This window comes from Leopardus geoffroyi, chromosome B3, assembly GCF_018350155.1.
Source record: "Leopardus geoffroyi isolate Oge1 chromosome B3, O.geoffroyi_Oge1_pat1.0, whole genome shotgun sequence".
NCBI classification, from domain to species: domain Eukaryota; kingdom Metazoa; phylum Chordata; class Mammalia; order Carnivora; family Felidae; genus Leopardus; species Leopardus geoffroyi.
Window position 1 is genome coordinate 83,612,505 of NC_059337.1, and position 20,770 is coordinate 83,633,274.

General features: G+C 40.9%; 1 long non-coding RNA gene across 1 annotated transcript in view; it reads right to left on the reverse strand.

Annotated features, from left to right (window-relative positions):
• Positions 1–6,638: 6,638 nt before the first annotated feature.
• LOC123583536 overlaps positions 6,639–20,770 on the reverse strand; it is a 53,651-nt gene continuing 39,519 nt past the window's right edge. Inside the window, exons 4-6 of the long non-coding RNA XR_006704928.1 lie at positions 14,228–14,321; positions 10,052–10,233; positions 6,639–7,914 (exon numbers count right to left, since the gene is read on the reverse strand). This is a non-coding gene — a long non-coding RNA (uncharacterized LOC123583536). The remainder of the gene's footprint in view (positions 7,915–10,051; positions 10,234–14,227; positions 14,322–20,770) is intronic.

Genomic DNA, 20,770 nt, shown 5'->3' on the forward strand with positions numbered 1-20,770 from the left:
CTCCTGTGTTGTATTCTGGTGCAGGGACATGGATATACTATATGCTCAAAAAACAGATGATGTTAATATGCATTCACAGGCCGTGTGTGCAAAGTGGCTAATTGCAAATAATATGGTATCCTCTGAGCAGGTCAGATCTAGGAATGGTGAGGGCAAACACTGGTCTGAAGGGTCAGAGTAGGAGAAGGATTTGAGAGTCTTCCCTATAGATGAGGCACAATTACAGATGGGATCACTAGGTCAGAATGCAGTGGAGAAGGCATAGAGGGGCAAGAAAACAAAGCCTATCCATAGGATTTCTAGCAAAGGGATGCGTGTAAAACTTTAGGCAGGCATTATCATGTGATCCTAGATTTGGAGAAAGGCTGGGGTAGGACTGGAAACTGAGAGGCTGCTCTCAGAACCTGGCCAGAACTGCAGCAGTGCAGTAGGGGGGTCAGGGAGGAAGGACAGAGAGCAAGCTGCACAGAGTCGGTGCCTTTGCTACGACAGACACTGCTAAGTGCTTTACAACTTTAATTTCAGAACAATTCTCCAAGTTACTAATTAATATCCTAGTTTTACAGTTGTGGAAACTGAGGCGAAGAAGAGCCAAACGATTTCCCCCAGGTGACACAGCTGGTAAGCAACAGTGCTGAGGTTTACGCCCAGTCTACCTCCAAGGTCTCACACACTCAATTAGAGAAGAAGTGAAGATCCCCTGCTGTCACAAACACTCACCGGGCAGGCGGAGCACAGATGGGGAGGTCTCCAGTGAGTGTGGGATGTGTCTGGAGCCAGGTGAGATGGGCCAGTAGATATGCTCTGCTCTTGGCAGAAGAGGGAAAAGAGAACTGTAGTTACAAGCTTTCTCGGCTTCTCTCCCCAGCCAAGTCAACGTCATGTTTGTTCTAGGGCCATCTTTTATCCAAATAATATCTTAGTGTTTCCTCAAAGGAAGATGCACCAAAGTTTGGAAGCACCAACCTCTTTCCAATTTCTTATTTCCCTGGGGCCACATTCTCTTGACACGTCTCCCTTCCACACATAGCAACCACACTAATTTGGAATTGGAATCCTACACAAAGAGGGAAAACACCCAGTAGGAAAATAAATCTAACATGCTTTTTTTTTTTTTTTTTAACCCACCATAGATTGAGCTGGAGATGAGAGGGGTTCTGCTTCAAACACATTGCAGTACAATTAAATACAAAAGCAAAGAACCCTAAATGTTATGATTTGCTTACTGTTTACAAGACAAAATTAATTGAATACAAGAACAAAGGCAAACATTTGCAAATGGGGAAGAGGGGTAAGCGGCCAAAAATATACCAGGAAGCAGGAGTTGATTTTCTGCTTTTTAAAAAAACTGATGAATCCATTCCACATGATTTCTTGCCTACCGCATATTTTTCTTATCAATGGGTACATAAATAAAGTACCCATTGATACATCTAGAAAGCTGTTATTATGGAACAAATTCAAGCAAAAAAGAAAAAAAAAATTACAGAACACAGAGAATATTCCTTATGCAAATCCTGAATTAGAAAATGCCAAAAACCAGTGGAAAATGAGAGTGTCGGCTGAAGTAGGACTTGGGACTAGGCCCTCAGAGATGTTTCTGCTCCCTAAGACTTCACATTTCAGCCTCTGCCTCACTCCCCGCTGGCCATTGGGGCCCTGGTTCTGCCACTCATTTGGTGAGTGTGTGAGGCTTGGAGCAGCCACTTCTGCTCACTAAGTGTCAGGATTCTCACCTATCAAGTAAGGGGCATGGGAGTGACAGATTCTCCAGATACCACCTCCCCTGGTTCAACGCAAACTGTACATCCCAGCACCTGGTCCCATTCATTTTCTGATCTAAGCCATTGCTGCTGGAGGTGTTAACACTGGGGATTCTGTGGGGGGACGAGATGCACCTGGTCCCTCGGTGCTTTTCTTGGAGTAAGACACACTGTGCATGTAGCATCCCCCACCCCCAGCACTTTCTCCTTACGGGGCAGGCAGAACTGCTGGTTCTGTAATGTGATCACATAACTCAGGGATCATAAAAGTTAGCTATCTTGTGCACCAAAATACTATGGCTCCATTTTACTCAAAATCTAGTCCGGCCTGTTCATAAGCAAATCACCTCACATATAAAATTACTTAGAGGGGTTCCTGGGTGGCTCGGTCAGTTGAGCGTCTTGACTCTTGATTTCAGCTCAGATCATGGGATCCAGCCCTGCATCAGGCTCTGAGCTGAGCATGGAACCTACTTGGGTTTCTCTCTCTCTCTCTCTCTCTCTCTCTCTCTCCCTCTGCCCCTTTCCCCTACTCTCTCTCTTTCTCAAAATAAATAAATAAATAAATAAATAAAAATTAAAATTACCTAGAATTTAGTTCATTCAACTAAACTATGTTTTTGGTTTATAATTATTTTTATTTGTTCTTTAACATGAATGGTAATAATAGACAGTACACTGTTCACCAAACCTCTGTTTGCATATCTTTGGTAATACATTTTGATTTGATGAACGTTGATACTGGGTTAGGAAACATGTAATCTCATAAGAGCAAGTTTCCTCAAGACAAACCACTCTTGAAAACAAGTGAGAAGTTTTTGTCTTAAATTCCTGTTTTAGACATGTTATAAACATGCAAATTTATTTCCCAGTTGATTCAATCTGCCACCTCTAAATCTTTAGGGAGAATTACAGAAATGGAGATAAAATCTTGGTAATTTATTCAATTTTATCACTTCTACTGATCCCATAAAAAGACTCCATCTGTCAAATTATCTTTTCTTTAAAAAAACCCAAAAAACCTTTTATAATTTTCTTTATATGGGAATGCTGAAAACGAGTAGTTTAAGTATCTGTGTCATGAAAACTATTGACGTTCCAATAAAATCTGTTCTTTCTAAATTATCTGTTCCTTAGCCTCTTTTGAGAGGAAACTTCAGCTTCTATCATTTGTTTATAATTTGCTCGTGCAGCTTGGGATTTATTGCTTTGGGTGAATATATTATGGCATGTTTGGGAAGTGGAGAATAAAATATTCTTATGTTAACATATTCTGTGATTTGGATTCCAATCCATAATCAGTACATCTTTCTTTTTAAAATTTCTGCTGCCTTGGTTTTATTGAAAGCACAAATAGTAAGCATAAAAAGATGAGAAACCTAGCTGAATTCCATCTTTTATCATATATTTTAAACCTTGTTTCTGTAATCCTAGGCTGCGTGAATGCCAATGCACCTGAGCCTCTGGGCTCCGTTAGAGAAATATCCCACCACCACCATCATGAGGTTTCTGGTGTCTAATTCTAATCGGGCCCTCATTGTACTAATCCTTGGTTAGCAATCTCAGTCTCTCAGTGACGATTCCAGAGCCTCACTTTTCTCTTAAAAGGCCCACCTAGAATTGTGAGATAAAATACATAATGCCCAGTTCAATTTGAATTGCAGATAGGCAATGAATAATTTTTAGTGTAAGTATGTCCCTTGCCATATTTAATATGTCCTATATTTTGATTTGCTGGAATCTGGCAACCCTATCCGTAACGTCTTTCTCTCGCAGCCACCTTTGTCTCATGGTGAAATCTGAACTTGGGGGCCCAGGTGACTCCCTTAAGCATCTGACTCTTGATCTTGGCTCAGGTCGTGATTTCACTGTTCCTCTCTCTCTGCCCCTCCCCCACTCATGTTCATGCGCACACTCTCTCTCTCAAAATAAATACTTTTACTAAGTAAAATCTGAAGCCATTACCACAAACTCCCTCAACTTCCTGCCATCTCCTCTTCAGATTCTCCAACCTTAAGACATGCACTCACCTGTCTCTCTCCCACCCCGGTGAGTAGCCTGTTCAAGACCAGCCTCCACACTGAGCTCTTGACAACTCCTGTGCGAGGTGTCCTCACACAAAGTCCAGAGCCAGAGCTCTACTGAAATATAAATGCCCCCACAGAGCTCAGCGCTGGATGCATGCATTTAGTGGAGAAGCAGGTTTGAAATGTATGGAGCCAGAAGCCAGTCTATGGAAAACTCTTCCAAATTTTACAGCTCAAAGAGGAAAAGAAGGCTGACGGTTTTCCCAGATTTGACAATAATCTTAAATATTTGCATGACATATCATCAGTAATGGTTGTGAGGCTCAAAGAAACCGTTCTAAACTATCAATTTTTAAAAGTTTAAACAACTATGCTAGAAGAAAGAGAAAATTACCTTTCTATTTACTTTACAAGAAGTGATATTGCAAAATCATTACCATATGAACCGTTGATTAAAACTATGAAGTCACAAATTTAGGGGAAAAGTATTTTAGAGGTACTTTGTGGAGTTAATTTTTTTTTTTAACATCTTATTTATTTTTGAAAGACAGAGACAGCATATGTGGGGGAGGAGCAGAGAGAGAGAAAGAGGGAGACACAGAATGCAAAGCAGGCTCCAGGCTCTGAGCTGTCAGCACAGACCCTGATGTGGGGCTTGAACCCTCGAACTGTGAGATCATGACCTGAGTCAAAGTCCGTCGCTTAACTGACTGAGCCACACAGGCGCCCCTTAATGGAGTTCATGTTTTAAAACTATGTGAATTTCTAGATTTTGTGATACTGTGGCATTTGTCAACATTAAAAAATTTGTAATTATTGTCATTTCTCTTTTCATACTAGATAAATGTATTTTTTTAAGATTTTATTTTTAAGTAATCTCTACACCCAACGTGGGGCTCAAACCCACATCCCCAAGACCAAGAGTAGTACTCTCCCCCTAAGCCAGCCAGGTGCCCCTAAATAAATACTTCTGTGTATTATTTTATATTTATAATTTTGTATTTTCTTTTCTTAAAATGGCCTCCACTATTGTGTAAACTTCAAGGTCCCATTCAAACCTGGATTCATCCCTGTGTGGAGAAATACCAGAACAAAAAGCACAACTGAGTCATTACTGATCAAGGTGGAAAATTTATAAAACCCACACCAGGTGGAAAGGGAAGCAGACAAAGGATCTAGAAAATCCCTTGAGGGAAACAAGCAGTGAACTTGTTAAATTCCAGAAATGAAAAGCAAATGCCTTTGGCAGCTCTTGACACATTCCTGGAGTTCTCTTCACTGACAAGTCAGGTTTAGTTTGGGAGAAATGGTTCCCTTTCCTTTGTTCAGCTTTCAAGTCATATTCTTCAGGATTCTGTGCTTGTCCTTCCCTCCTTACTCCACACAATTAAAAATTAACTAAACCATTTCATCTATTCCCATGTTTATAATCAACTCCTACAATCTAATGGTGTTTGACTATCTCTGGGGCTCACCTCTCTCTCAAGCTTCATGCTCAGAGGGACCTCTTCAGAGCATTTTCCCAACTCACAGTGACCACTCCAGCCGCTGCCTCCCCCGTAGCCATCTTGTGGGATGTGCTCTGGCCTCCGGGCCACAGCTAGTTGAGGAATGGGGAGTCATCTGATCCCCGTTCTATAGATCCTTTTTCTATAGATTTGGAATTGGGAGGCAGAGGGCAAAAATAAGCTGACTTTCCTTCTTGAGAGAGCTGGACATGTAAAGGATAAGTGAGGTTGAGTTGTGGGGCAACAGACTCAGGAGAGGCCGGTGCACAGGCAAAGACAAGGAGCCGGTTGGTACTGCTGACTCCCAGCCAAAGCAGCCACCCAACTTTCCAGGTCTTTGTGTCAGAACCTCCCCAAGACTCCATTGACACGACACCTCGGTATTCCCATAACATATTTCTCATTTTAGCTTAAGTTAGCCTGAACTGATTTCTGGTACTTGGAACCGGAAAGGTACATCTAACTAATATAGTCACCAGGTCATACACAAACTCAGATTAATCAACCCCGAAACATTAACAGAAAAAATTCTCTTTGCAGAGGAAACTCTGCCATTAGATTTGAGGGCATCTGAGAATTTTTTCTAGATAGAATTTTTGGAGCTCCCTTCAATTTAATTACAGAAAACTTTACTGTTAAATATCATCAGCTTCATTACAGTCATTTGGATCATAGTCCAGCTGTTTCTTTATGGACATATAACTTCATGTAAATTGGATTTCCCTGTAGGAGATTGAGATTATTCCAACTTTTCCTGGAGTGATAGAATGAGTTGCAAATTGATAAAAATTATCCTTATGAGGTTTACCAATAATAATTACAGGAAATATTTTCTAACATGGTATATTACATTGGAGCATATGCAAATAAAGCCTTTTTTTAAATTTTTAAAGAGCTGCCTTTACCTAATGATGCAACAACATAGTATTGTTTTGATAACATTTTCATTTTCTAAAATGGCTTTACAACAGCATCTTAAAGAATTTAAGAAAGTGAAGAAAATTAGACTCCCGTAAGCATAAAATGTGTGGTAGAGTGGTTAATTTCAAAAGTTTTCAGGCAAGGGAAACTTTAGAAACTGTCTTCATAAGAGCTATGTGCTAGAGCCCTTATTGCTGCATGATCTAAAAACTGGAAACAACCTAAATGTCCAACAATAGGGTGTTGGTTAAGTATGCCGCAGAAATCCAGGTAGCTATTAAAAATGATGTGGGCTTAGGGGCACCTGGGTGGCTCAGTTGGTTGAGCGGCCAACTTCGACTCAGGTCATGAATTCACAGTTTGTGAGTTCAAGCCCCACGTCAGAGCCCGATGCCTGCTTCGGATTCCGTGTCTCCCTCTCTCTCTGACCCCCCTATCCCCTGCTCACGCTCTGTCTCTCTCTCTCAAAAATAAATGAACATTAAAGAAAAAAAAATTTTTTTTAATGATGTGGGTTTATAACTGTTGATGTGGAGCTATATTCACTGGGGAAAAAACAGGTTATGAAGTGGTGGGTTTCAATCCATCTTTATAAAGTAAGTAAATAAATAATACTGTATAAATCTGGAATTTGAAATGATGTACGCCAACATGTAAATGGCAGTGCTTTTCTCTGGGTAAAGGAAATATGGGTAAATTCTTTCAATTTCTATGTTTGTATTATCTGGTTTTTTTAAAACAGTGTGCACTTATCACTTCCATCATTAGAACCAATAGTAATATTATTTTCATTTAAAAATATCTCAAGTTCAAGGGTAGAATCCAAGAGTTTTGATGTGGAAGGAACAGTAAAGTATTCCCTAATTCAACTTCCCCAACTTTTTACTGCCAGGGCTGGAATCCCTTCTGCATGATTCTGTCAGACCCTCACCCAGACTTAATGAATGGGAAACTCACTACTTTCCAAGTATAACACGATAATTCTGATGACAGCAGAATTCCATCTGGGATGGGAATAGAGTTGGGAGAAATGCAGAATACTGTGGGGTACTAGGGTGTGGTAAGCCCCCAAAACCATGGGTATCCCCATGCTCAAGCACTCTGTATGAGACAAGAATAATTTGTGTTCTCCTGATGGGGATGGAGGAAAGCTTTGCAGAGAAAGATGAGGAGAGAGGGCATATCACAAGTTGGAGAGAGGCTGGGACCATTGCAGCCATCTCTGAGAGGGGCTGGCGGGAGGTCTTTCTACCTAGTGTGCCATGAGAATGTTACTTGGCTTGTTCGGGGTTTTTCCCCCATGATGTTAACAGATCCTGTCTTTTCTGCTTTACTTCCACCCACTCTAATTTTTTAGTGAAAATTAAAGTTGTGGGTGACTTTAAACCTCGAGTGAGACGCTGCGAAACAGACAGCACAACTGACGGCAGGTACCCAGAGTCAGCATTAACCATATGACAAGAACTCGCCAAACTCTTGCTCACAGGTCTGGACTCTCACCTGGTACAAGCCGAGGGAGGAGGGCAAGTCCATCTTGCTTGGGTTCCACAGGCAGAGGCCCCAGTGGCGTGGGGGTTACGTGGGGCAGCCCCTCCCACTGCTTCACAACTTGGCATCTGCCTCAGAGCAGCTCCAAATCTGCGTCTGCCTCCGTGCCTTTGGCTCTGCTCTGGAACAACTCAGTCCATTTAAGCTCTGTTCCAAATGAAAGATAAAGGAAAGATGATGCCCTTGAAATATTAAACCAAAGTAATTTTCATTCCTCATAAGTGGTGCTGTCCTATGACCCCCTCACTCATTGAATCAATGGGTTTGACTACTTCAGGGAAAGGCTGAATACTTAAGTAGAACAAAGTCATTACTCAGCTTAGAGTGTCAAACTAAATTTCTTAAGTTCACAGCAAGATAATTCCAGGCTTTGTTAAGAGAAAAAAGGGTTTTGCCTGATTCAAAAAGTTTTCTTTTTCAGTGTTTAAAGAACAAAGCTCAGGGGTCTGAGCACAGAACTTCACACGGCTTCGGTCTTCACACTGGTATGTGTGTATCTCTGGGAGTGCACGAAGATTTGCTAAGGGATGTATGGTCACTGGGAATTTTAAGGGAACTGTTTTCCAAACGGTCCACTTCCATGTGCATTATTTCCTAAAATTAACCCTCTTTTAGAATTTGTAGATTAACCTGCTTTTTCCAAGTATTCTCCTTCTTTACAAAAGAACATGATACCTCTCATTATCCAGAATCCCAAGGGTACCACAACCTCTGGGTCACCAAATGACTGGACATTTGGAGAATGCATGCCACCAAGGAAGGGATCTCTGGGAGCAGTACCCGGTGAGCTCCCAGGAAAATACTGAGGGCCATGGGGGCCTCATTTCATTCAGGCTGCATCGTCATGCATGGCGGCTAAGTGCCTCATCTATTTATCTTTGTTTTTACATATTAGAATTCAGAAGTGATGTGGTTGTCATGAGGACTTACACTGAAACACTGACTTAAACTGAGAAATAAAATCTAGACTTGTCCTGACAGAAAGCATGGCGGATTTGGCTGACTGGATAGATAACAAAAACTGACTTTGCCGGTTGGGTTCTGTGTGGTTATTTTCCATACGTTGAATGAGCAAAACCTAAGGTTTTAACAAAAATATATTTAGAGCATACATACAACAGAAAATACATCAGAGACAACATCTTTTGTAACTATTAAATGGAGATAAAAATGTTCAGATGTCAACATAAAAATATGGAAGTTTTTCAGAATTCTTTAAGGGCCTGAGAGGAAAAAGTTTGCTAAACAGTGTAGGGAGGCAGGGTAAGGTGGAAACCCATTGGGGTTAAACATGAAGTAGCAGTGAGGTGAAGGGCAAGAGGTCATCTGTCAGTGTGGGAGCTCCCTCTTCCACCCCCCACCCCCAGGCAAACCTTAAGATCCAAGAGCCCAAAGGAAGTAGGAAGTACTTGGAATGAACAGATAAATTTAAGAGAATCCAAATCACAAGGACTTATTTCTTGCCTTCCAGGACACAGTAGCTCAGGAAAACCTCAAGCATCTTAGCCCACAACATGAAGTAACCCCGGGGCAGTGGAAATGGTGGTGAAATATCCTTAGAAAGAGAAAGCACTGAGAGACCACCAGTCCTGCCTCCCTGTGGCAGTCACATGATGTGAAAGAAATTCCCACAGCCCTACGGGACCCACCGAGGGATATACAAGGTGCCTAGGAGTTAGGAATGGCCTGATCTTTAGAGGAAGGTGGCTGAACTCCCAAGGTGCAATCATACTCCCTCCCCGCTTCTTCTTTCTGGGCTCTGATATCATCCAGGAAGAAGAAAGGAGACCAGATGTTGGAGGAAACCTGAAGGAGGTGGTTTTTTGTTTTTTTAAGTTTATTCATTTTGAGAGAGTAAGAGTGTAAGTACAAGTCAGGCAGGGGTAGAGAGAGAGGGGAAGGGAATCCCGAGCAGGCTCCACACTGTCAGCACAGAGCTCGACACGGGGCTCGAACTCATGAACCATGAGATCATGACTTGAGGCGAGATTAAGAGTCAGACGCTTAACAGACTGAGTCACCCAGGTGCCCCAAGGAGGCAGTTTTACACCAGGTGTAGGACTCCTAACCTGCATCTGTGAGTCACCAAATAATTTGCACAGGTGACAGCTTTTTCATTAGAGCAATATATATAGTTATTGAGTTTTAAAGCTTGAAGGAACTTGAGAGATCATTGGCCCTTTGCTCTCATTTGATAAATATGGAAAGTAAAGCCCTGATTGATAATATGAGTTGGCCTATGTTTGGGAGCTGGTATCAGAAGTGGTGATTCCCACTGGCTCACCTTAAGACTGAGTCTTTGGTAGTCCTTTATGGTCCCAGTGTTCCAATGTTTTTTAGAATATAAATTCTCCCCACTCAGTTTAGATGCTCTGCAATGTGTTCAGAATACCTTCAGTTTGGCTGAGCTGCTGATACCTCCAGAGTAGCCAGGAACACTGGACATTTTACACTGGTTTAACTGTCCTGTTAACAGAGAATTAGAGTTTAACTGTTCACAGAGAACAGTGAAACAAACTTCATAAGCATTGGTATTAGGAATCATGAAAACACTTTACAGTAGGACTGGCCAATAGAATCTTCTGCGATTTGGAAATGTTCTATATTGGCACTGTCCGATTTTGTGGCCACTGTCTATGGAGGCTTTTGAGCACTAGAAATGTGGCTAGTACGACTGAGGAACTGAATTTTACATTTTATTCAGTTATAAATTTTAACTTATCTATGAATAATCACATGTGGCTAGTGGATTCTGTATTGGACAGTATAGCTCTATAATATTCATAAAAATGAGGTTCCTCTTCTTTTTCATCACAGTTACAGAAAATTGGTTGAAGCCTTTAAATTTTGGCCTATATAACAATGTTTGCCTCAGATATTTTACTTCCCAATTCTCGAGGAGACAGTATTTTTGTATTGTGCCAGAACAACCCTCATTCTCTGGAAGATCAAACATGTTTCTTTGAAGGTCAAAGTTTGAGAATATCTTAGTTACTAGACCAAGACTTACTGGTGTTATTTATTTAATTTTTTATTTACTTTTACTATGCACATGATTTTGAAAATTAAATTGTTTTAATAGGTTTAATTTCTAAATAACGTTTTCCTAATTCCCCTACATTTTCAGATGATTTTGGGTCTTCAGTATTACTATCTATTGCTGCATAACAAATCATCCCAAAACTTTGTGGCTTAAAATATCAACATAGTCATTATCACAAGTTTCTGAGGATCTGGAACCAGGTAACAGCTTAGTTGGGTTCCTTGGCTCAGAGTCGCTCAAGAGGCTGCAATCAGGTTGTCAGACAAGACTGTAGTCATCTCGAAGCTCGACCAAGGGGAGATGTTCTCCCAAGCCCCCTCCTACAGCTGTGGGCAGGTCTCAGGTCCTGGCTGACTGTTGACCAGAAGCATCAATTCCTTGCCATGCAAGGGTGTTACTCACAACAAGGCAGCTGGCTAGTGGCCGCTCTCCATTCCTTGCCACATGGGCCTCTACACAGAGCAGATCAACACGGCCTCTTGTTTCATCAGAGAGAAAGCAAGAAAAACCAAAGAAAAAATGGGAGCAAAGAGCCTGCTCTTTTGTAATCTATTCTCAGAAGTGACACGCCATCCCTTTGCTGTGTTTTGTTAGAAGCAAGTCATCAGGTACAGCCCACACTCCAGGTGAAGGGATTAGACAAGGGGGTGGACACCAGAAGGCAGGAATCATTGAGAATAATGTGAGGAGCTGATTTCTGCAACTACTTTAAAGAAGGCTCTTTTTCTTGCTGGTCTAGGCAGTCCTGAATCTTAGCTTCAGGGTCAGCTCTACCCAGAGTCAGAGTGTGGGTGTGTCCAATGTCACCCACCTAGATAGTGGGGGAACTAGACCTAGAATCCAAGTCTCCTAAGAACCTGATCAGTCCTCTCTTTTCTGTCATACATGTTTGGTTAGGACTCCAGCACACCCACATGGAGCCCCACAACAGCAAGCAAAAATATTTTGACTTTAAAACACAGGCACTAAGGTGTCTAAACAGAAGAGTGCTACGACAGAAATGATTTTTAAAGAAAGACTTTAGTATGATGTAAAGCGGATTGGAGAGGGCAAGACAGGAAATTACATTAATTCCAATTTATTTACACTGAGCATATTTATGGCCTACAGTTTTGTAGTTTGTGATTGTAAAGACATCCCGTGTGTTTTCCTAAGTCCTAATAAAATGGTCTTTGAAAGACTTATTTGGGTCCCAAATTCATCAAGTAAAATGCTACATGGGAAAGTCTATAACCAAGTTTTATAATACACAATATTTCCCCATGTGCACATTGAAATAAACTCTAAAAGTTCTCTGGTGAATTTCCAGAGATGATGTTTTCTATTAACATAGGAAACTCCCGGGAGAGTCAGGACTCAAAAACCTTTAGAAGATATTGTAGCCTGTAAAATGTTTTAAAGTACTGTCCTACGAAGTCTCTACCTCCAGCCATGACAATAACACACAAACTTGCATTTAAATGAGTAGGATGGTGTGGCAAAGTCTCCCACTTATCCATTAATAGTCACCCTCTCCTTCTCTTAATAGTAAATTTTCTGATGTTTAGCTGGGCACATTGCCTAGTCAAGACTACATTTCCCAGCCTCCTTTACAGTTAGGCGCAGCCATTAAGACACAGTTCTGGCCAGTGGGTATGAGTGGAAGTGATGTAACTCATTCTGGTTGTGTCTTTAACTGGGAAAGGTATGTGCTCCCCTTACTCCTTCTCCCCTCCTGATTAGGTGGTACGCAGATGTGATGACAGGAGCTGGGAGCTGTCAGAGGTGAAAGCTCCCATAACAGCCTTGAACCATTTACCTCTGGAAATTTCCAAGACAGTTAACATTTTCTTTCTTGCCTAACTCCCTGTGATTTGGAGTCTCTGTGTTAGAGCAGTTTAAACTATAACTTAACTACTATGATAACTATCCACCTTTCCTCTATCTTGGTTTTCTGCCTAAAGTCATGACAGACACCTAGACAAAAGTGATAAGGAAAAGGGATGTATTGGGCCATATTAAATTCTTGTTATCCTTCCTAGTTACCTGGGAAGCTACCAGGATCATAGCGGTAGTAGCAAACTCCTAATTATTCTTGCTATTTGACTTTACTCCCCCTCTTTATTAGCAAATAATTAAAGAAGCAATAATATTATAAGCTCAGACTTGCTAATGAGCCAAGGGTGCCTTTAAGTTTCCCTTTCTCAGGGTTGACTAGGGTCAGAGACTAGAGATCTATACAATTTGGTATTGATAAATGTTTCACACTGGCTCCCTAAGGAAAAACAAGCCCCAGCTGGTAGGGTTTGCCAATTTCCATGGTGTAAATACTCTCACTATGGCTGATTTCAAGCTAGGAATATGAGAAGAGATGTTCACATGTGCACCTTGCAAGGTAAAATTTGCTGGCTCCAGAACACTGGGATCCATCTATCTGTTGCCTCAGCCTGGGACTGCTCCCTGATTTCCTTACACTCTGCAGAAGGATGCTAACTTTACAGTGCTATGCACCAGGAACAGCAAAGACAATGTGGGGTGTGGCTCTGATGCTGTCAGAACTGCATCTGGGGCCTGGCCTTCATCTGATTTATGATGCTCTTGCAGTAACATTTCATTCTTTTGGTTCAAGTCAGTGTTTGGTAAACTTGACTACACACTGGAAACACTGGGGAGCTTTAAAAACTAGCAATGCCTGGGGACCAGCCTTAGAGATTCTGGTTCAATTGGTCTGGGCCAGGACTGTTAAAAGCAGATATTTTAATGTGCAGCTAAGGTTGAGAACTGCTGGTTTAAAGTAGTAGACCCCTTATTTACATAGACCCCTTATTTATCCCTTATTTGCTTTTGGCATAAAATGGAAAAGTCAAACTAGGTAGCCTGGCAAAAAGGGAAGAGGTCAATGGCAAGGCCAGGACCATTTTCTTAGTGAAAGAGAAACCTGAGCAGAAGAGGTCTGTGTTCTGTCTCCTCTGTGGGTCCTACAAAGAACCTTAAATATTATTCTTCTGAACACTTAAAATAAAAAAACAAAACACTACTGAGCCTTTCTTTTTAGTTAAAAATTTAAGTAAGCATAGGAAATGCTGAAATCCTGGGAAGCTGTTATAGATCATTTAATAATCTCTCTTATGTTTTGAATTTATATAAACTGCTATCTTCACTGTGAGATCTGGTTCCATTTCTTTCCATCCACATTAGGAGTAGATGCTAAACTTCCTGGTATTTAAAAATCAGCAGACATCCAGGTTGTGTAGTTTTTGACCATCAAGTTAACCTCTGCAGTAAGCTGTGATGAGAATTTTACAAATTGATAAAATTGCTAGTTTACTAATGAATCATCTTTCATATAGCATTATTTCATACAATAATCAATACAAGTCCATAGGTAAATGCACATACAATATAAGCAAGACACTAAGGATCTGTTGGGCCCAGCACCTGGTCAGGAGATGGGCAGCATGAGACGGTGAAAGAACACAGGAGCAGGAAGCCCAGGGCTCAGCTTGGCGCTGTTCATGTCTGATGCAGTTTCCTGAGGGAGCACATAGAACAGGATTACTTTGGCCTCTTCGACTTTAATATTTTGATAAGGTATCCTGAGACTGAAATCCATCAGAATGTCGATCAACCACACAGGTTCAAAGAACCAAAGAGGTTCTTTCCCCTAGGTTTGGCAGACATTGACAAGCTCTGAGAATGCGTGTCTATTTCTAGAGCTTTTCCATCCTGAGCTTATATTCTTGCTAAATCAGGTATTGCAAATAGGTTTCATCTCCAGGTCCAGTCCAGTTGACTAGTAGTGGTCTCCCAAAGCACTCTGTTGGGCAGGATGCTGAAGCCAGGAGCAGAGTCGGTGGGAGTTAAGAGTGCCATGAGAAATGAAGATGGTCTTGGGTCTGAAAGGGGTAAAACAGCAGTACAGACATATCATGTGCCATCTGTGCTCCCAATCTTTTCATTTAGGCCAGTGTTTTCTTCATCTCTCATCAGGTACTTTGGAAGTGAAATGAAGTTTGGGACTCTGTACTCTTGCCATCTTTGGCTCGGAAAATTTAGTCCATTATCAAAGCAGAAAGGGATCTGAAAGTAATTCAACCCAAACATTCGGCTACTTACTGAGTCTTTGACAAGCAGCTTCAATTTAGGTAAAATCTTTCTAATAACCAAACAACCAGCAGTTGATTCACTTCAACAACTAATTTATTTAAAGAAAAATAAATGTTATTTAATATTATTTTGGCTAAAACAAAAAAAAATGCTTTTTGATTCTTTGGCTCTTAAGCTAGTCCCATTAGACACAGTCTACAAGATAACAGAAATCGTGACCTTCCCTCTTTCCCACCTCCTTAGCCTGGGTGGCAGCATTTTTCCCTTCAGGCTGTGTGACACCACAGCATGATCTGAAAAGTAATTAACTACTTTAGAAGTTAATCCAGCATATACTTTGAAGCAGAAGCAATTCCATTCCTAATAGTTGCTTGGCAGATTGATTCTTACTTCTGGCTCTCGAAACGGTATGTAGTAATTGCCCCAGAATTTAAAAATCATCTGGGGAATTCCTTCTTCCACATCTAGGGTACAAATAGCTAATGACTTTGACATGTAGTGTGTGTGTGCGAGTGTGTGTGTGTGTGTGTGTGTGTGTGTGTGTGTGTGTTGTGGAGGAAGGAGTTCTGCTGCTTTCTAAGCAGTGCCTTGAAAATCACTGGATAATAAGAAAGTTGTCTCTTCTCACTGTAAAGACCTGAACAATCCTCACTTGACTGGATTGCAAAACTGAGCTTCAAAGCTAGTAAAATGATCACATGTAGAGAGAAATCTTGACGGGGTCAGCCTTCTCAGAGTGGATGCGCTCTCACTTGGGTACTCTGGTTATAGAGTTGCCTGCTTTCCTGTTGGTTTTGGTGGTGGTGTTACTGCTTGTAGAACAGTGCTGTGACGTCTTCAGAGTAACAACTCAATCACTTTGTAAACTAACCACTCATCTCTGGATCAGAAGATCTTACTTGAACACTGTTCTCATATGCTGACTTCATTTTATGCCCATATTGATTTGATCATTAGACTATGCTCTGCACACTACCCTTCCTAAACTTGCTACATTCCCTGTGATTGGGGGAGTGGGTCAGACCCTCTTTCAATCGTTTCCATCTTCTCCAACTTTAGAGTCTCCTATAGCACTTGACACCCAAGAAAGACCTCACTGAATAGTCTGCGAATCAACTATCATGATGGTTGTGTTTAGTTTATGTTAGTTATTTATACTCTGTCCCTCTTCAAGAACTGAAGATGATTCAGTTGGGATTTTCAGCTATTATCAGTTATCCATCAATCAATATAAATCCTTGAGCTGTCAGGTAGACTTCGTTTGAAATATTAAAAGTATGGGGCACCTGGGTGGCTCAGTCAGTTAAGCGGCCAACTTCGGCTCAGGTCATGATCTCACGGTCCGTGAGTTCGAGCCCCGCATCAGGCTCTGTGCTGACAGCTCAGAGCCTGGAGCCTGTTTCAGATTCTGTGTCTCCCTCTCTCTGACCCTCCCCCGTTCATGCTCTGTCTCTCTCTGTCTCAAAAATAAATAAACGTTAAAAAAAAATTTTTTTAAAGAAATATTAAAAGTAATTGAACTAATAAATTATTCCCAAACTGGAGATGAATTCCGATTTGGGGATAATTAAAGGAATCTGTAAGAAAACAGAAAACTCAGGCCTTGCTCTCAAGTTGGTTGCAGTTTGGTTGGAGACAAGACTGATGTGCATGAGACACCATGTACGACAGGAGGCATTTGACTACAAAGTCCTAATCACACTCTGTAAGTTAGAAAGGAGCATGATCTCGGAGGATGGTTAATGAGTGAAGGCTTCAGGGGTGAGGTAAACTGAGTCAGGTGTTAAAGGGGAACAAGGTTTGGAAAGGCAAAAGGAGAAGAATAGACATTCTGCGTGAGGCGTTGACAGGGGTGAATGCATGGTGAGAAAAAACAGTATGGCCCGGGAGGTGGTCAGCCTGTCTGCAACAGGGGTTTGGAATACCGTGGTAATTATGTAAACTTGACTGGTAGGGGTCCAATTACAGCGGGGCTTGTGGTCAGTGCAATAGAAAATAAGGAGCCCCTGAGGGATTTTGACCCAGGGAGTGACATTATAAAATGGTGTTTTCAGATTCTATTTCTGGCAGTGATACATGGGATGAAGGAAAACTAGAAACAAGGCAGCCGAATTGACTTAGCAGTGAGGGAAAACAGGACATTCTGACTACAGTGGAGGCAATGGGGACAGAGGCAAGAGATAATTCAAAAGAAATTTCAACCAGTCTTGGTGTCTGGCTAGATGTGGGATAAGGATGGAATAGGTCAAGGGTAAATCTGAAGGTGGGTGAGCATTGGGGTAGGGGGTTCAATGACAGAACCTGGGAAGTCAGAGGAGGAATTGTCTTTGAACGTGTGGAATTTGAAATGACAGCGAGCAGGGTGAGGAGGTGACAATGTAGGAGAAAGCAATGCAACTTTGTTTGAAACCTGAGTCTAAGTCATTTAACTTCACTGACAAGGAGAATGGTACCTGACTCACGTGGCTGAAGAAGTGAGGAACTCTGGTAAGAATGTCAAAGTGTTTTGTAAAGTGCTACCCAAATGTATGCCTTCAGCATTTTACTACGTGTGCATCTTCTCCCCGGCTGCATATGCTAAAGTGGACGCAACACTGAGGCTCATGAATGTCACGCTGGTGTGTTTTGAGGTCTATCGTTTCTGGTGACAGAGAGACTGGTTGGGAGGCCTCAGCAGCCAAACAGGTAAGAGATGAGGAGGAGCATCTGGCCCGGGGCAGTGACCACACAGGTAGGACTCAGTGGACTTACAAGCTTTCCAGGAAGAAGAATGGATTGGATGTGGGAACTGAGTAAGAGGGAGGATTCTAGGATGACATCCGGGCTTCTGGTCTGGGCAACTGACAGCCTGTGGTTTAAATCACTGAGGAAGAAAAGATTGGAGGAGGGGCAAACTTGATCAGGGAGGAATATTCTGAGTTTAGTTTGGACCCTGTGGTGGGTAAAATAATGCCCCACCCGAAGGAGTCTATATCCTAATTCCCAGAACCTGTGAACATGTTACCTTTCATGGAAAAGGGACTGTGCAGATGTGATTGAAGATTTTGAGATGAGAGTATCCTAGACGGTCTGGGTGGACCCTATGTCCTTCTGAGTGAAACAGAGAGGCAGGAAAGTGAGAGAGCAGAGGGGAGAAAGATGGGCCATTGCTGGCTTTAAAGATGGAGGGGGCTGCAAGCCAAGGAATGTGGGGGGCCTCTAAAGGCTGGAAAAGATAAGAAATAGCTTCTCACCTAGCACTTCCTAAATGAAACACAGCTCTGCTGAACCTTGATTTTAGCCAAGTGAAACTCGTGTTGGACTCCTGACCTTCAGAACTATAAAATAATACATTCTTAATACTTAAGCCACTAAAGTTTGTGGAGATTTTTTACAGCATCGATGGGGAACTAATATAAACACATTTGAGATATGTAAGAGTCATCTAAGTAGAAACCTAGGACAGTTTTATATTGAGGTCTGGGCTGGGATTATAGATTTGCCTATAATTAGTCTTTAGCCCATGTCACATATATATATATATATATATATGTTAACGTCTCTGAAATCAGGATGTATCTTACAATTGATAATATCTTATAATTGTTGTCAGACAACAGATGTGTCATCTGTGCATGTCCAGGTGGCTGGACTAGACAAATGTAACCTCTGGACATTCCAGTCAACAAAACACAAAGACTACTTGAGAAAGGTATGTGAGTCCTGTTGTTGTCGAAAGACTTTCTGTTAATAAGTTTTGGTAAGATCATAAAGGGCCAATATTAAAATTTTCAGAATGGGTGTCAACGACTTTGAGGAAATTCTTAGAGACATTACTAATTCTTTTAAGCAATGCTGATTTATCAATATTCATGATAGAACAAGAGACAGAATTGTGATGGAAAAACAAAGATGAATTTGAGTCAAAAAGTAGCTCTGAGGACTTGGATTCTGAAAAATTGTTAAATAATACATTAACCAATATACTGTGCTTACATTTGCTTTTTATACATGCACAAAAGTCTAAAAGAACTTTTTTAAAGTTATGAAATTAAAATTTTAAGTGATGAGAGAGCATCATGTCAACCTAATTAACACCATACTTCCGTATTCATAAAATAATGGTGAATCTTACTGAATGGAATCCTAAACTTGAGTCTTTATAGCTATAGAGATGGGTGAAATGATTCAGAAACTACAGAATAATAAGAGTGGAAGATTCATGGAAAAAGTCTCAGAAATATTACCAGCAAGTAATTTGAAAATATGTATCTAGATCCATAAAAATATTTATACTCCTTACTCCCATTTTGGGTAATTCATCCCCAGAAAGTCATCCAAAAGAATAAAAAAATAATTAGACAATGGAAGGTTACTTCCATGAGTCCAGGATGACAGTATCAGAAGCTGGACTATGAACCTGAGTCCCAGCCCTCTGACATTGGCAAGTACACCATGCCTCATGCCAAATGGGAAACACAGTTCAGTTATTCAGAATATAGTAGTGGCTTTGGTGAATCATAACTTGTATACTGGTAACCTTTTCCCCTTTCCAAAAGGGTATATAGAGTATCTTGATTTCTCTGTGTAATCTCACCTTTATACTTACCAAGATATAGGAGATAATTGGATCAGTTTGACCCCATCCAATATGGTGCCATGCTTTTGAGCAGAATCTCTTACAGAGCCACTTCATGGGCCTTTCTGATACCCAGCCTAAACATATCTGCCTTTTGGTCCAGGCACAGATCCCCCAGTCCGCTAGTATCTATAGTATGACAACTTTTTTTTTTTATGTTTATTCATTTTTGAAAGAGAGAAAGAGAGACAGAGCGTAAGTGGGAGAGGGACAGAGAGAGAGGGAGGCATAGAATCCAAAGCAGGCTCCAGGCTCTGAGCTGTCAGCACAGAGCATGATGCAGGGCTCAGACTCATGAACCGTGAGATCATGACCCGAGCCAAAGTCGAACACTTAACCGACTGAGCCACCCAGGTGCCCCTACAGTATGACAACTTTCTGAAGAAAGAATTATCTGTGGCTACTTTCCTCAGAGGCAGGCTATGGGCACGGCAAGCCCTTAGAATTTCACGGACCATCTAGAACTACACAATTTTAGGAAGGGGGAAAGGATACACTTTTGTTACAGAAAAAAGAGATAATCTAAATATCCAAAAATAGTGAAGTAGATTATTCCATTATTTTAGTATGTTCATTCACTCAATAGATTTTATTCATATTTTAGAGATGACAATTATGAATAAAAAATAATAAGTAGCAACACTGCAAAAAGAGAAATACAATACTAAACATAACTACTGGTGAAACTTCATAAAAATATATATTAATATTGAAAATGATCATAGTTGTATAGGGAATGGGATTATGAGTGAATATTTTCTCTGTAATTTGAATTTTGTGAGGCATTATTATGTTATTTTATAATCATAATAGAAGTAGGAGAAAACATGCTTTGAACAACGGTAGTTTATGAAATAAAGCCATCAATCCAACTTCATAAAAAATATATAATCTACTAAAATATGAAATAATTAATAGAAACTTTATGACAAGTGACTATTAAAGGTCTGATCTGAGTGAATGATGGTTTAAAAATGGACTCATAAAGCCCCAAAGCAGAATAACCCATTTATTTTTATCTTATTTCATTAGAAGTAAATTTGTTACCAATACAGTGGTTCTTGCAAAATCCAAAATAGATTTTTTAAATTTATTTTTAGTTTTTATTATTTTTTAATGTTTATTTATTTTTGAGAGAGAAAGAAAGACAGAGTACAAGAGGGCAAAGGGGAAGAGAGAGAGAGGGAGACACAGAATCCAAAGCAGGCTCCAGGCTCCAAGCTGTCAGCACAGAGCCCAATGCAGGGCTCGAACCC